Genomic DNA, 14,018 nt, shown 5'->3' with positions numbered 1-14,018 from the left:
TGAAAAATTCGTCCGAATTTCGATTCGGAACGAAACGAAATGCACATGCCTACCTTGAGGGTAGGGACTGATGTGAATGCACAATGTATATGTAAAGCGTTGTGTAAATTGACAACGCTACTGGTGTCGGTTGATGGGGCTTCAGTCCCCACCTGTATACCCCAGGGATGCTGGGCAGTCGGCCCAGATCCCCAACAGCAGGATGGAGTGAGCCCAGTCCCCCTCTCTTCTCTCCAGCGGCAGAAAGGATTCCAGGGAGAAGGGCCAGTCCGGGCCTCTCCCCAGCGGCGGATATGTTCTCTGAGAGAGGCAGAGGATGGCTGGGTGAGTAATACTCTGTTTGGAATAATTTGTTTGGGGTACTGTGTGGGTACAGGCAGTAGAGGACTGGAACTATGGACTAACTTCGGAGTCAACCCGTATGGGGTCTCCTCCTGTGTTAGTCTCCTGCCGAAAGGGGAGAAATGTGACAGACCTAGCCAGAACAGAGGCTGTTGGAGAGGACTGTATGCAAGCCTGTTGCCTTTTGATTATGGGCCCTGGATTTTCAATGGATTCATTCTGTTGGGACACATCCTGTGAGGAGATGCTGGTGTCATCAACCTGTGTTTATGTTAATTGAATGAGCTAATGACATTGTCCTCTATACAATGTAGGAGACGGGACGACTGCTATTGTGTTGATATAACTGTGTGAAGCTCGGTGACCACAAGTCTGGGCGAAAGGTCATGTCTCAGTCACTTAGGCTATATAAAGGATTAGATAATTAGCTCATGTTAATTAAGTTACAGTTGTATTGTTAGAGGAGGTTCCAACGGCATATAAAGTCTTGTAATTTTGATTCTAAATAAAGTGAGTTCTTGGTAGCAACAAGCAAGTGTCGCCTTGTTTTGTGCTCAGAGAGGTTGGGATATCTGTATACAGACTGGGAGGAAGTGGTATATGACGGAAGCACTCAAGCGGCGTGTGGGACGTTCCGTGACAGCTATATAAGTACCTTAAATAAATAAATAAAATATATGGATGAGATTTAACAACTATTTTGTGAATACAGGACAGGAGTACTATCAGTAAGAGAGAGATACTATGCTATATAATCCTGATATCTATACTTGATTTTGGCAGTGTAATTTGGGTGCTTTTCCCCTCCTCTTGCTTTGCCTCTCCAAGTACTGTCATTGTTGGATACTACTTACTGGCACTGGAGATTATCAGTGATTGTGGTCCCCATCGGAGGTTATACATGCTTCCTCCTTCAGTCATTTATACACATACAGTATATTGATTGTGATATCTGAAGCTGGTTTCCCGGCCTAGATGTATTGTGAGTCATAGTCTGTGATGTGTGGTGTCCCCGTAATTTGATTTAAGGTTTATCAGTACCTACCCAGTAACTCCTGAGGAAGCAACAAAAGTACGAAGCGTTAACAAGCAATGTGGGGAGGAGTGGTTGGATCATAATTTGTTACACCAATCAAATACACACACTGTATTCTTCATTTATTTAGGATCCTAACCTCCTCACTTGTTGTTATTGGGTATCTGTTGACCTTGTCTAACAATAAGGTGTTGTTTAAGTGTTTTATGTAATTTTAATTGATTGTTAATAAAAGAACCCTTCTTAACAATTTTGCCTCGTGATTTGTCCACAAAGTCCACCTTTTCTTTGGGTAATATTCTCAATCCTTTTATATAACGAATTTAGTTGAAATTCATTTAATTTCATTTCATATATTCGTTTTCAAATAAGTTCCAAATTTTCGGAACAATTCAAATTCGGATAAAAAAAAAAAAAAAGATCGACCTATTCGAATTCTGTGTGAAGAATAGCTGGTTGTTAATAAGTGGGCCAGAGGAAGCTGGCCGCCGCATCCTTAACATCCAATGACATTCAGAAAACAAAATAGCGTGGGGTCCCACTCAAAATCCATACTAGACCCTTATCCGAGCATTCAGCCCGGCAGGCCAGGAAAGGGGGTGGGGGGCTCTGCCACAACTCCACAACCCTGGCCGGTGGTTATGGTGGTTTGCAGGCAGGGTGCAAACGGAATAAGAAAGCCCCCTTTAAGATGGGGACCCCCATGTTTTGACAAGTCCTTTATTTAAAAAAAAAATGTCCCACGCTGTAATTCAGGGGTCTCAAATTGGTGGCCCTCCAGCTGTTGAAGAACTGAAAGTCCCATCATGCCTCTGCCTGTGGGAGTCATGCTTGTAACTGTCAGCCTTGCAATGCCTCATGGGACTTGTCGTTTTGCAACAGCTGGAGGGCCGCCAGTTTGAGACCCCTGGTGTAGATCCATCATCAATCACGACGCCTAGCTGTGGTTTCACAGTTAGAATGCCAGTGCCGTGGAGAGGAGGGGGAGAGGAGCGGGGCTTCATGTGCCCGCATCCCTGGACCGTGGGACAGGTGAGTGTCTGACTATTAAAAGTCAGCAGCTAAACTTTTTGTAGCTGCTGACATTTACATGGGTGGCACTCCGCTTTAAAGACGTGGTGGCTGGCTTACCGGCCCGCTCCTTAAAACCAGCTATTCTTCACACAGAATTCAAATCAGTCGATTATTTTTCGACCGATCCGAATTTGAATAGTTCCGAAAATTTTTAATTTGTTAGAAAATTTATAAACAAAACGAAATTAAACGAAACAAATTCCGAAATAAATCAACCAAACTAATTTAGTAACATAACAAATCTATCCAAAACGAAACAAAACAAATTTTTCCATTCTGCACATGTCTAGTGCAAATCACATGTGATATCTGTGCGGTGTGATTTGAGCAATTCATTTTGTATAGCTCAAATCACACTGCATCTGCACCAAAATGATGCAGGACCCTTTCTTTTTTGATGCACCGGGTGTTCACACAGCACACAGAAAGAGGACTGAGGCTATCAATCACAGGCTGTGTGCTGGAGATCCCTCCCCTGTCTCCTTTTTCCACTTGCTTGGAAACTGTGAGCCCATCCGGCTGGGTAGCTGTCCCACTGGGTTTTATGTGAGCTGTTTCTGCATTACTGCAATACAAGTCTTCTATTGCACCTATGTGAATTATTGCCTCTGCATAACACTACACCCCACCTACATGTTGAGGTGCATTACTGCCACTGTGTTTTTGTTATATACCTTATTTTATACCTGGTGATTACATCACTGATTCTCTGTGCAGTGCATGGCAGATCATGGCTGGTGGGAGGGGCTGGTAGGGTGCTGTATGTAGCTTCCTTAAAACATCACAGTACTCTGCTTCAGTACTCCTCTGAAGAGCCCTCACTCCTAATGCATGCAGTGGACTGGCTCTTGGGAGGAGTTAAAGCGGAGTTCCACGCAAAAGTGGAACTTCCGCTTAATTGTCCCCCCCCCCCTCCGGTGTCACATTTGGCACCTTTGAAGGGGGTGGGAACGGGGACCTGCTCGGCCCCTCCTCCTTCCTCCGCTGCTGGACCAATTAGAAAGCACAGCGCGCTTCGCGCATGCGCAGTAGGGAATTGGGCGTGAAGCTGAAAGGCTTCACTGCCAGGTTCCCTTACCAGGAATGGCGGTGGCTGGGATGCCAACATCATGGGCTCACTGGACAGGTAAGTGTCCATATAGTAAAAGTCAGCAGCTGCAGTATTTGTAGCTGCTGACTTTAATTTTTTTTTCCCAGGCTGGAGCTCCGCTTTAAGCAAACATTAAAATGCTTTTTTTCCTTTTTTTTTTTCCTTTCTTCTTTCTGTTTTGCTGTTCCTTCTTTTTTCTTAATGAACAGTTAAATATTATGAGGATTTGTAATGGTGTTTTGGTCTCTTTTTTGCTTTGTCTGTATCAATGTTAACATAAATAAAATAAAGATTATATATATAAAAAAAAAAAAAAAAAAATGTTTTGATGGGAGGATGTGGGTTTTGAGAAATGAGCATTCCAAGACTGACCTGTCAAACGTGCCCATTGAGATCAATGTGACACTTGGCTGGCAGTTGCGAAAAATTACCATCCGGCAATGAAAAAAGACGTTAAAAAAAAAAGGTATCATGAAGCGGCAGTAAGCGCCTCCCGAAGTCCCGCTAGCCACTAATATACCACCCTCAGAAAAGTGATCCACCATGATTTTCAGGCTTTCAGAGGGTGGTAGGAATTACTGCCAGTGAGAAACAGAACTACAGGAGAGTTGCCCACAAGGGCTCTTTCACATTAGTGTGCCCTCTGAAGAGCAATCCACATTTGGATTCAGAAGTTATTTGACAGGCGGTGAGGAGGCATCATATTGCCTCCTCAAAGGCTGGATTTAACCCTGTAATGCCGCACTACCAAGCTGCAGTTGGTGCACGCCAGACAGTTGTGGGGCGGCCCCTTTGGACTCAATGGGCAGGATTGACAAATAGTGGTGCTTGTCAAAGTCTGCACCCAAATTTAAAAATGCAGTTGCTGCAAAGCCCTATCCAGCTGTATTGTGCCGCTCTGAAAGAGCCCTAAAACTATGCAAGGCTAAGCCTCGGCTCACAATATGAACCACATGTGAATCGCACAGGAACCGCATTGCATTCCTGCAATTCATATGCAATTCACTGCAGTGCAATTTGAGCCCATTTATTCTAAATACACTCAAATCACACCGCACATCCAAAGATGTGCATGCACCTTTTTTGGAGCTGCACCACAACCGGATCGCACGGCTGTTTTGTACAATGAGATCCGGTGCAGGCAAACGCACTGCGCTTGCGACCTGCTTTTGTGGTGTTTGGTAACTTTGTATTGACACCCGCAAGGGCAGTGCGATTGGAATGCAATGCTGGAAACGTGCATGAATCGCAGCGTTTCCTGCACCGCATAAGTGTGAACCTAGGCTGTAGTTCAGTTTTATTAAAAACAAAAGAGATAAGAGACAAAAGTGACTAGAAATGGGAAAGATAAAGATACTAGTAGCTAATGCAACCAAAACAAATGTAACAACACAAAGATATGTTACAGCAGTATTTGTAACAATGAAAAAAAAAAAGGTTATTGTAGTAACTATATAAGTGGCGGTTCACACAGGGCCACCTGTCAGGCGACTGACAAGTCATGCTCCATGCATTGCAATGGAACCGTTCTAATATGAGCGACTTAAGTCACTCGGACTTAGAAAAGGGTTCCTGTACTACTTTGGGGTGACTTCGGAGCGGCTTGCATTGACTTCTATACAGAAGTCGTTTTGCAAGCCGCATGATATCAGTGTCTATAACAGAAGTGCAGTTTACCCTTTAAAAGACGGCTTACTTCAATAATGTAAAATATGAATACAAGATTGGGCATGATAAGGAATTCCAGTAAAATTCACCTTAATCCACATTACATATATCCCGAAGTGATAAATCCTGCCGCTCTCCTCAGTTGACGCTGCATATTAAGCAGTTGCTCCTTGGTGACAGCTCCCTGTTGAACACAATGCTATTTTTGCTCCAGGACTCGTGTGCCATGAATCACATACCACAAAGCATGTTGCTGATCGTATTAATCACATCAGTTTTCTCTCACCAACGAGACTCTGAAATAATGCAAAGAATCCTAATTACACAGCAAATGGGGCTTTATAACAGGCTACCATCTGCAGCATTAAGATACATAGAGCCCCATCTAGAAAAGCTCAAGGAAAAACCATTCTTGGTCAAACCTGCAGCAACCAATCAGGACGTTGTGTTTCTAGATGTGTTAGGAAATAATGAATATGATAGGTTACTACAGTCAACACACCCTAGTGGCTTAGGTGTTCTTCCCAAAGTCCCCAAGTTCAGGGTACTGAAAGGGGCTATACTTGATTTGTCCAAATATAGTAAACGTGAGGTGGAGTTTAGGATTTTTGGGGTGGGGCCTAAAGGGTGAGTCCATCCAAAACGGACATCCCAGTGTTTCATTCATTTTCCGGTTGATTTAAATCAGCGATCACTTTTAGCTGCTGTCCCATTAATAGCAAACTTTTTTTCTGTTGCTGCATGGCTTCTGTTTAACCACTTGCCACCCGCCCACCGTCAAATGACAGCTGGGCGGTGCAGCTTTCGTTCTGGGTGGACGTCATATGGCAGCCTCCCAGAACGACCGCTCTCGTAGGCCCCCGGACCCCGATCTGTGTAAAGAGCCATGTGATTTAACCATGTGATCGGCTGTGTCCAATCACAGCTGGTCACATGTAAACATGGAGATGCCGGTAATCGGCGCTCCTCGCCTCACAATGACAGAGTGTGAGGTGAGGAGAGCCGATCAGCGGCATCTCCTTACAGGGGACAGCTAAGTATGTAATCAGGGCACTGGTCATCAGTGCCCTGATTACAATTAGGTGCCCACCAGTGCCAGCAATGATTGCCCACCAGTGCCAGCAATCAGTGCCCACAAGTGCCAGCAATCAGTGGCCAATAGTGATGCCAGTCAGTGCTGGCTATCAGTGCTGCCCATCAATGCCCATCATTGCTCATCACTGCTGCCGATCAATGCCACCCATCAATGCCCATCAGTGCCTATCAGTGCCGCCCATCAGTGCCGCCTATCCATGCCGCCTATCTGTGCCCACCAGTGCTTCTTATCTTTGCCCACCAGTGCTGCCTATCTGTGCCCCTCAGTGCCGCCTATCTGTGCCCAGTGCCCACCAATGCCACCCATCAGTGCCGCCTATCAGTGCGACATATCAGTGCCACCTTTCAGTGCCCATAAGTGTGGCATATCCTTGCCTCTTCATCAGTGCCACCTAATCAGTGCCCATAAGTGCCACCTCATCAGTGCCGCCTCATCAGCGTCCATCAGTGAAGGAGAAAAATTACTTATTTACAAAATTTACTGACAGAAACTAAGAAAAACTTTTTTTTTTCAAAATGTTTGATTTTTTTTTTTTTTTAGGAAAAAATAACAAACCCAGGAGTGATAAAATATCACCAAAAGAAAGCTCTATTTGTGTGAAGAAAATTATAACAATTTCACATTGTTACAGTGTAGCATGACTGTGCAATTGTCATTCAAAGTGCGACAGCACTGAAAGCTGAAAAATGATCTGGGCAGGAAGGGGGTGCAAGTGCCCGGTATTGAGATGGTTAACCTCCTGCCAACCATACCACACATATGCACTCATGGTGGCTGAGGTTTCTGTGCTGGGAGTGCTACACGCTCTCAGCGCGGTGACTGAGCTGTTACCGACAACTCCCGGTCTCTCATGTAACCACTGTGACAGCTAATCACGGTGGTCACATGATCAGCAAGTACGTCCCGCCCCCTACACTCCTAAGACCCATTTAAAGTGGAACTTTGCTCTCTTAATAAACATTGACTATTTGTAATCCTTATGCTGCTAGCATTGGTAAATGGATAGGAAAATCTATCATATTTGCTTGTTTTAAATTTTTTTTTTTACATTTCTTCAGTTACTTCCTGGTTTCCATGCCTAGGCAAATGATGTCATACATCCCAGGAGTCTTCAGGAGGGGAGGAGGGGCTTTGTCAGCTAAGCACACCCTCTCCTGCTTGCATGACTGAGCTAAGGGCAGGTGGATTGCAGGAAGTAAATGCTACATGAATCATCTGCCCTTACTCAAGATGGCCACTTCCAGAAATGCTAGGGGGGGCATTTTGTGATTTCTCATCAACAAAATAAAGCATGGAGACATGGATGGATGGGGGAGTTTGCTTTAAATAATAAAAGTAAATTAAAGTGAAGTTCAACCCTATTTTACAACTTGTTCTTAAAGGAATGACCACCACGCATTTTTGGATAATGATTTTTTTTTTTCTTTTTACTTACACTAATACAATACAAAGTGTACTTCCATCCTACCTCGGCCGCGGCTCATTGCATAATTTCCTCCTTCACCCTGCAGCCTTCTGGGACCTGTGTGTGTGTCCCAAAGGACGACAGGCCATTCAGAAAGTGCCACGCGACTCGCGCATGCGCAGTAGGAAAGCGACGGTAAAGCCTGCAGTCTCTACTGCCGGTTTCCCTTAGTTACAATGGCAGCGGCTGCACCCAAGCCAATGGACAGATCGCCCTCGGGGGGACAATATCGCGGGCTCCCTGGACAGGTAAGTGTCTTTATTAAAAGTCAGCAACTACTGGAACAACACTTTAAATAGCATTTTTGGTTTGCGATGCTCAAATGAAGTGTAGTTCCACTTTAAAGGATTAGAGAGAAACTTTTTCTCAAAAATAATTTATTATAAAAATTAGGGCTCGTTCAGACTTGTAGTTTTTTTTTGCCCCAATGGCAGCAGACAGAGTTGTTCACATGCCGCGATCGCAATGTTTTGCTTCGTGCCGGCTGCATAAATTATCCAACATGTCGCAAAATGTAACCCATTTAAGCAAATGAGGAAACGCTGCAAACGCCCCACAACCAAGTGCGATGCGTACAATTGCAGCACATTGGTAAGGCAATTATGAGGTTAAAAAAGACTGCTTCCTCACCGCCTGACAAACAGCTCTGAGAATGTGGATCGCTTTTCAAAGGAGCAGCTGTTTAGACACAGATCTAAACTAGCCTTAGGCACAAGTGAAATACTTTACCTCCAATGCTGATTACCCTGTTGCCTGCTGGCTGTTGGTTACTGTAAAATCTTACAGCCCAGACACTACAGGCAGTGTTCTTTTTCTGGTTGGAGTATAGTGTGGATATTGTGTCATTAACTCTTCCTTTCCTCTCCCCCATCTGTTCACAAAAAGACTTGTATTCTTTTCACAGATTGCAAGGCGTACTGTGAATGGATGAGGGGAGATCCTGATGTGTACCTGCTCATCCTCTCCCCTTGTCCATATATATATATATTAGATCCCATCTATGTATTTAAAATTTGAATTTATCTGTTTACTAGGGATGAGCCAAACACCCCCCGGTTCTGTTCGTACCAGAACATGCGAACAGGCAAAAAATGTGTTGCAAACATGCGAACACTGTTAAAGTCTATGGGACACGAACATAAAAAATCAAAAGTGCTCATTTTGAAGGCTTATATGCAAGTTATTGTCATAAAAAGTATATGGGGACCCGGCTACTGCCCCAGGGGACTTGTATCAATGCAAAAAAAAAGTTTTAAAAACAACAAAGGCTGGGCAGATGACTGGGCTCCCTCCAGTCATCTGCCCTTCATCTATCCATTAGAATACATGTGCTTCCACTGTGGAGACTCTTCAAAGTTAGAGTTAGAGTCTGCAGGATACAGGGTGCCTTGCCGTGGCATGCAGCTTATGCATGTATTTGCAAATGTGTGCAACTAAACCCCTGTTTTTAACGCATACTGTTAGGCAGGTTAATTCGGTTGGTCGCAGGCTGGTTGGTAAGTTGAGCTTGGAAATTCTTTGGTTTTATTTTACATATCGGGAATCATTGTACTCCTACCCATTCACCAAAAAAAAGTGTAAAAAAGTAAAAAGCACAATGTCCCGCCATGTCCATCCTCCTTCAATCACGGCGCAGACGGACCCAAAAAATATTGCAAAAAAAAAAAAGTTCCGCCTCGATGGGAGGCGTCCCGCCGACTGCTGTCTTTTCGCTGTGACAGCTGTAATAGAGGCAGGGGCAGGGCCACCCGCTGACATAGCCGGGTGACCCCGCCCCCCTCTGACGGTGCATGACGTTAGAAGGGGTGGGGTCACTTGGTTACCTCACTGGGTGGACACGCCCTTGCCTATATAACAGCTGTCACTGCGAAAAAAGACAACAGTCAGCAGGACGCCTCCCATCGAGGCGGAGCTTTTTTTTTTTCTATTTTTCGGGTCTGTCAGCGCCGTGATTGAAGATGGATGGACATCACGGGACACTTTTTTTTTTCTTTTTTAATAAAGGAATTGTCTTTTGTGGTTTTTACTTTTTGACACTTTTTTAGTGAATGGGTAGGGGTACAATGTACCCCAAACTCATTCACATGGGGGGGGGGTGGGATCTGGGGGCCCCCTTGTTAAAGTTCCAGCAATCCATGTCCTTAATCTGCTTGTCTTCAGCAAACTGTTTGCAGGCTTTCTTGTGCATCATCTTTAGAAGAGGCTTCCTTCTGGGACGACAGCCATGCAGACCAATTTGATGCAGTGTGCTGCGTATGGTCTGAGCACTGACAGGCTGACCCCCACCCCTCCAACCTCTGCAGCAATGCTGGCAGCACTTATACAGTACGTCTATTTCCCAAAAGCAACCTCTGGATATGACACTGAGCACGTGCACTCAGCTTCTTCGGTCGACCATGGTGAGGCCTGTTCTGAGTGGAACCTGTCCTGTTAAACCTCTGTATGGTCTTGGCCACCCTGCTGCATCTCCGTTTCAGGGTCTTGGTAATCTTCTTATAGCCTAGGCCATCTTTATGTAGAGCAACATTTTTTTTTCAGAGAGTTTCAGAGAGATCCTCAGAGAGTTCTTTGCCATGAGGTGCCATGTTGAACTTCCAGTGACCAGTATGAGAGAGTGAGAGCGAATACACCAAATTTAACACACCTGCTCCCCATTCTCACCTGAGACCTTGTAACACTAACGAGTCACGTGACACCGGGGAGGGAAAATGGCTAATTGTGCCAAATTTGGACATTTTCACATAGGGGTTTACTCACTTTTTTTGCCAGCAGTTTAGACATTAATGGCTGTGTGTTGAGTTATTTTGAGGGGACAACAAATTTACACTGTTATACAAGATGTACACTCACTACTTTAAATTGTAGCAAGTCACATGAAAATATATGATAAAATATTTACAAAAATGTGAGGGGTGTACTCACTTTTGTGAGATACTGTGTCTATATATATATATATATATATATATATATATATATATATATATATATAAAATACACTGCATGCACGCCAGTAACTAACCTTCCTGCTTAATCTAGCTCAATCTATCTTCGTCCACACACTATACACGGCTGCTATGTAAGCAGTCTTATATAGTGAGGGGCGTTGACTAAGAGCCCTTGCACACTGGGGCGGGGGCAGCGTCGGCGGTAAAACGCCGCTATTATTAGCGGCGTTTTACCGTCGGTATGCGGCCGCTAGCGGGGCGGTTTTACCCCCCGCTAGCGGCCGAGAAAGGGTTAAATACCACCGCAAAGCGCCTCTGCAGAGGCGCATTGCCGGCGGTATAGCCGCGCCGTCCCATTGATTTCAATGGGCAGGAGCGGTAAAGGAGCGGTATACACACCGCTCCTTCACCGCTCCGAAGATGCTGCTGGCAGGACTTTTTTTACCGTCCTGCCAGCGCATCGCTCCAGTGTGCAAGCCCCCTGGGCTTGCACACTGGGATGACAGCAGCGGCACTTTCGGGGCGGTTTCCAGGCGCTATTATTAGCGCAATAGCGCCTGCAAACCGCCCCAGTGTGCAAGGGCTCTTAGTCCCCCTGAGCCATGTTTGGCCAAAGGCACCCTGCCTTTGGCCAATTATGGCTCTCGCAGCAGAGCGTGCTGTGATTGGCCAAGGCATGCAGGTCAGGTGCATGCTTTGGCCAATCATCAGACGTCAATGCACTGCACGCTCCCAGTGCATTATGGGGCATTCCGCGGTGCTCGAATTTCCCGCAAACGCCCCATATGTTCGGTTAGACCTGATGTTCGAGTCAAACTCGAACTGGCTCATCCCTACTGTTTACCTGGAGTTAAGTTTAAATGAACTGACTGGTCAGTATGATTAAATATTTCCTGCTAACCTGCCCTGTCATAAGGAATATCAACCCATGTAGAACTGACATTTTAGATATAGATGGACGCTATCTCCTGGGGTTATCCATCAAAGAAATCATCCCCGCACATGTCTGCCTCAGTCTTGTGCTTACAATTTTGAAAGGTTCTTTCATAGAAGACTATGCTTTCGAGGGATTAGCATTTGACAATTTCAGAAACCTTTTGAAATATATGCAATGTGATGAGAACAATGTATGCAATATGATGCAATATGCAATATGATGAGAACAATGTATGTCCTAATGGTTTAGTGGCCATGGGTAAGAGCAAGTGATTTATGTCCTTTGCTTGTCCCTGCATTGTTGCTAGCCTGGTCCAATGATGAGTAAACATGATAGAAATGTCCATGGACTGTACAGAGAGTCAGGTGACCACCCCTCTATATATCTCCCGACACAGCTGTCTGTACAGAAATAGATCCTGGTTGACCAATCTCTTTGTAGCTATGACATTTCAGTCCTTTTATGAAACTAGTAACTATAGGAAGAAAGAACAATATGTGCCTTTACTTTTTGCTATGTCCTGGATTCAATAAAATCTTGCAAACTGGAGCTGGAAGACTGCGGGGAGTCATTATTTCATTTTTAGTCCACATAGTAACCATTCCTGCCATTATCTGTGACATAACTGTAGGCTTAAAGTAGATATAGCTGCTAAAGTAGTAGTAGTGTCTAGACAGAACAAAAAATGTGTTTAATTTCGATTCATTAACTAACTCATCTTGTCTAGTAAAGTTCGGTAAATTTGTTTTCAGAATTCCTGTATTTTCGTTTCATGTATTCATTTTCAAATTTAATTAGAATTTTCCGAATTGAATTCAATTTTACCGAATTCGGAAAATTTGAATCGGCATTCGAATTGAAATTTTTTTCGATTCAAATGTGGCTGCCAAATGTTTCACATCTGAGAATTGCAATTAGTTTACATTTCATTTCAATTTCAATTCAAATTTTGTTATTTCGGACAAATTTTGTTTTGTTATTTTGGAGGATTCATTTACATTTGTTACTATTGTGATCTGTAATTTGGATACATCCAAATAACAAAACGTTTGTCCAAATTTCAATTTGGAACTAAACCAATCGCACGTCTAGTAATGTTCCATTGTGGAGATTTCCCTTCATGTCTGGTTCCATAGTCAAACAGGAAGTGAGAGGAAATCTCTCCAAAGTGAAGGAATCCCTTGTTGCCGCCACTTTCACCAGCTCTAGTGTCCCCATTAGAAGATTTCCCCTCTGCCTCTCTTCTGGTCACAGCCCAAAATGTGGGATTTTTTTACATGTTCACTCTTGGTCATAATGGTAAACTAGAAAAATAGAGAGTGGAAATTTCCTTAAGGGGGAACAGTTAGCAATAAAGAACCTGACAGATGTTCTAATTTTTTTCCACTCTATTCAAACTAAACAAGTTTTGCCTTCAGTTATACTTTAACTATGCAGGAGAACATACTGAGAAACCCTACTGTATGCCTGATTACTGGACCTTACAAAGTGTTAGCAGTCTCATTGCAAAGTGTGGATTTTTGTTTTCTCAGCTTTAAAGTGAACCTGTCATTTACTAAACGTTACAAACGCCTAGAGGACCCCACATGTACCTTTTTAACATATTTGAACCCTATAAGGGTCACACACTGTTCAAGTTTGATCACCACTGCTTCAACTTTCTTTACCTTTAGCAGCCAATTTTTTCAGGAATGCTCTGTGTGCACCTAAGTTTTTATGTACAGATGACTAATCTGAACAGTAATGCCCCGTACACTCGATCGGATTGTTGGCCAACAAAACCGTGGACTTTTGCCTGAAGGGTGTTGGCTCAAACTTGACTTGCATATACACGGTCACGCAAATGTTGGCCAACAATTACGAACGTAGTGACGTACTAGATGTACTCCGTGGTTTTTCAGCTCTTTTGCGCCACCCTTTGGGCTCCTTCTGCTAATTTTGTGTTTGTAGAAGTTTGGTGAGTGTTGATTTGCGCTTTTCTTTTAGCTCTTTTCATTTAGAGCTTTTCAGTTCGTTTCTGAACGGCCATTTGTCAACCAGACATGTTGCGGAATCGGAGGAGATAACGTGTTATTTATTATTGGCCTTGGAGTTATTGCTTTGACATTATTTTTTGGGTTGAATAAGAATGATTTGATTTGGTATATTTTCTATATTGTTGGATGCATAGAATGCACTTTTTTTTTTAATGCACAAAAAAAAATTGTGTAGAATAATACTTGGCTATGTGTTTTACTTCAAATGACAGTTTGGGAGTAGGCAGTTACATTTTATAAAATACAATGTAAAATTAACAAGGGACACCAACATAGTTGTATTTTTGATCTTAAAAACTACGGGATAATGGTGTTGTGGTAACTTGCCC

At 43.7% G+C, this 14,018-nt stretch overlaps 1 protein-coding gene across 1 annotated transcript in view; it reads left to right on the top strand.

The window, feature by feature from the left end:
* The window catches only part of LOC141132665 (potassium voltage-gated channel subfamily A member 1-like), a 167,599-nt gene that overhangs the window by 119,965 nt on the left and 33,616 nt on the right, over window positions 1–14,018 (top strand). The gene's annotated exons all lie outside the window — the stretch shown is intronic.

This window comes from Aquarana catesbeiana, linkage group LG03 (genome assembly GCF_042186555.1).
Source record: "Aquarana catesbeiana isolate 2022-GZ linkage group LG03, ASM4218655v1, whole genome shotgun sequence".
NCBI classification, from domain to species: Eukaryota; Metazoa; Chordata; class Amphibia; order Anura; family Ranidae; genus Aquarana; species Aquarana catesbeiana.
The sequence above is the reverse complement of the archived record's forward strand: the minus strand, read 5'-3'. Positions and strand labels throughout refer to the sequence as shown.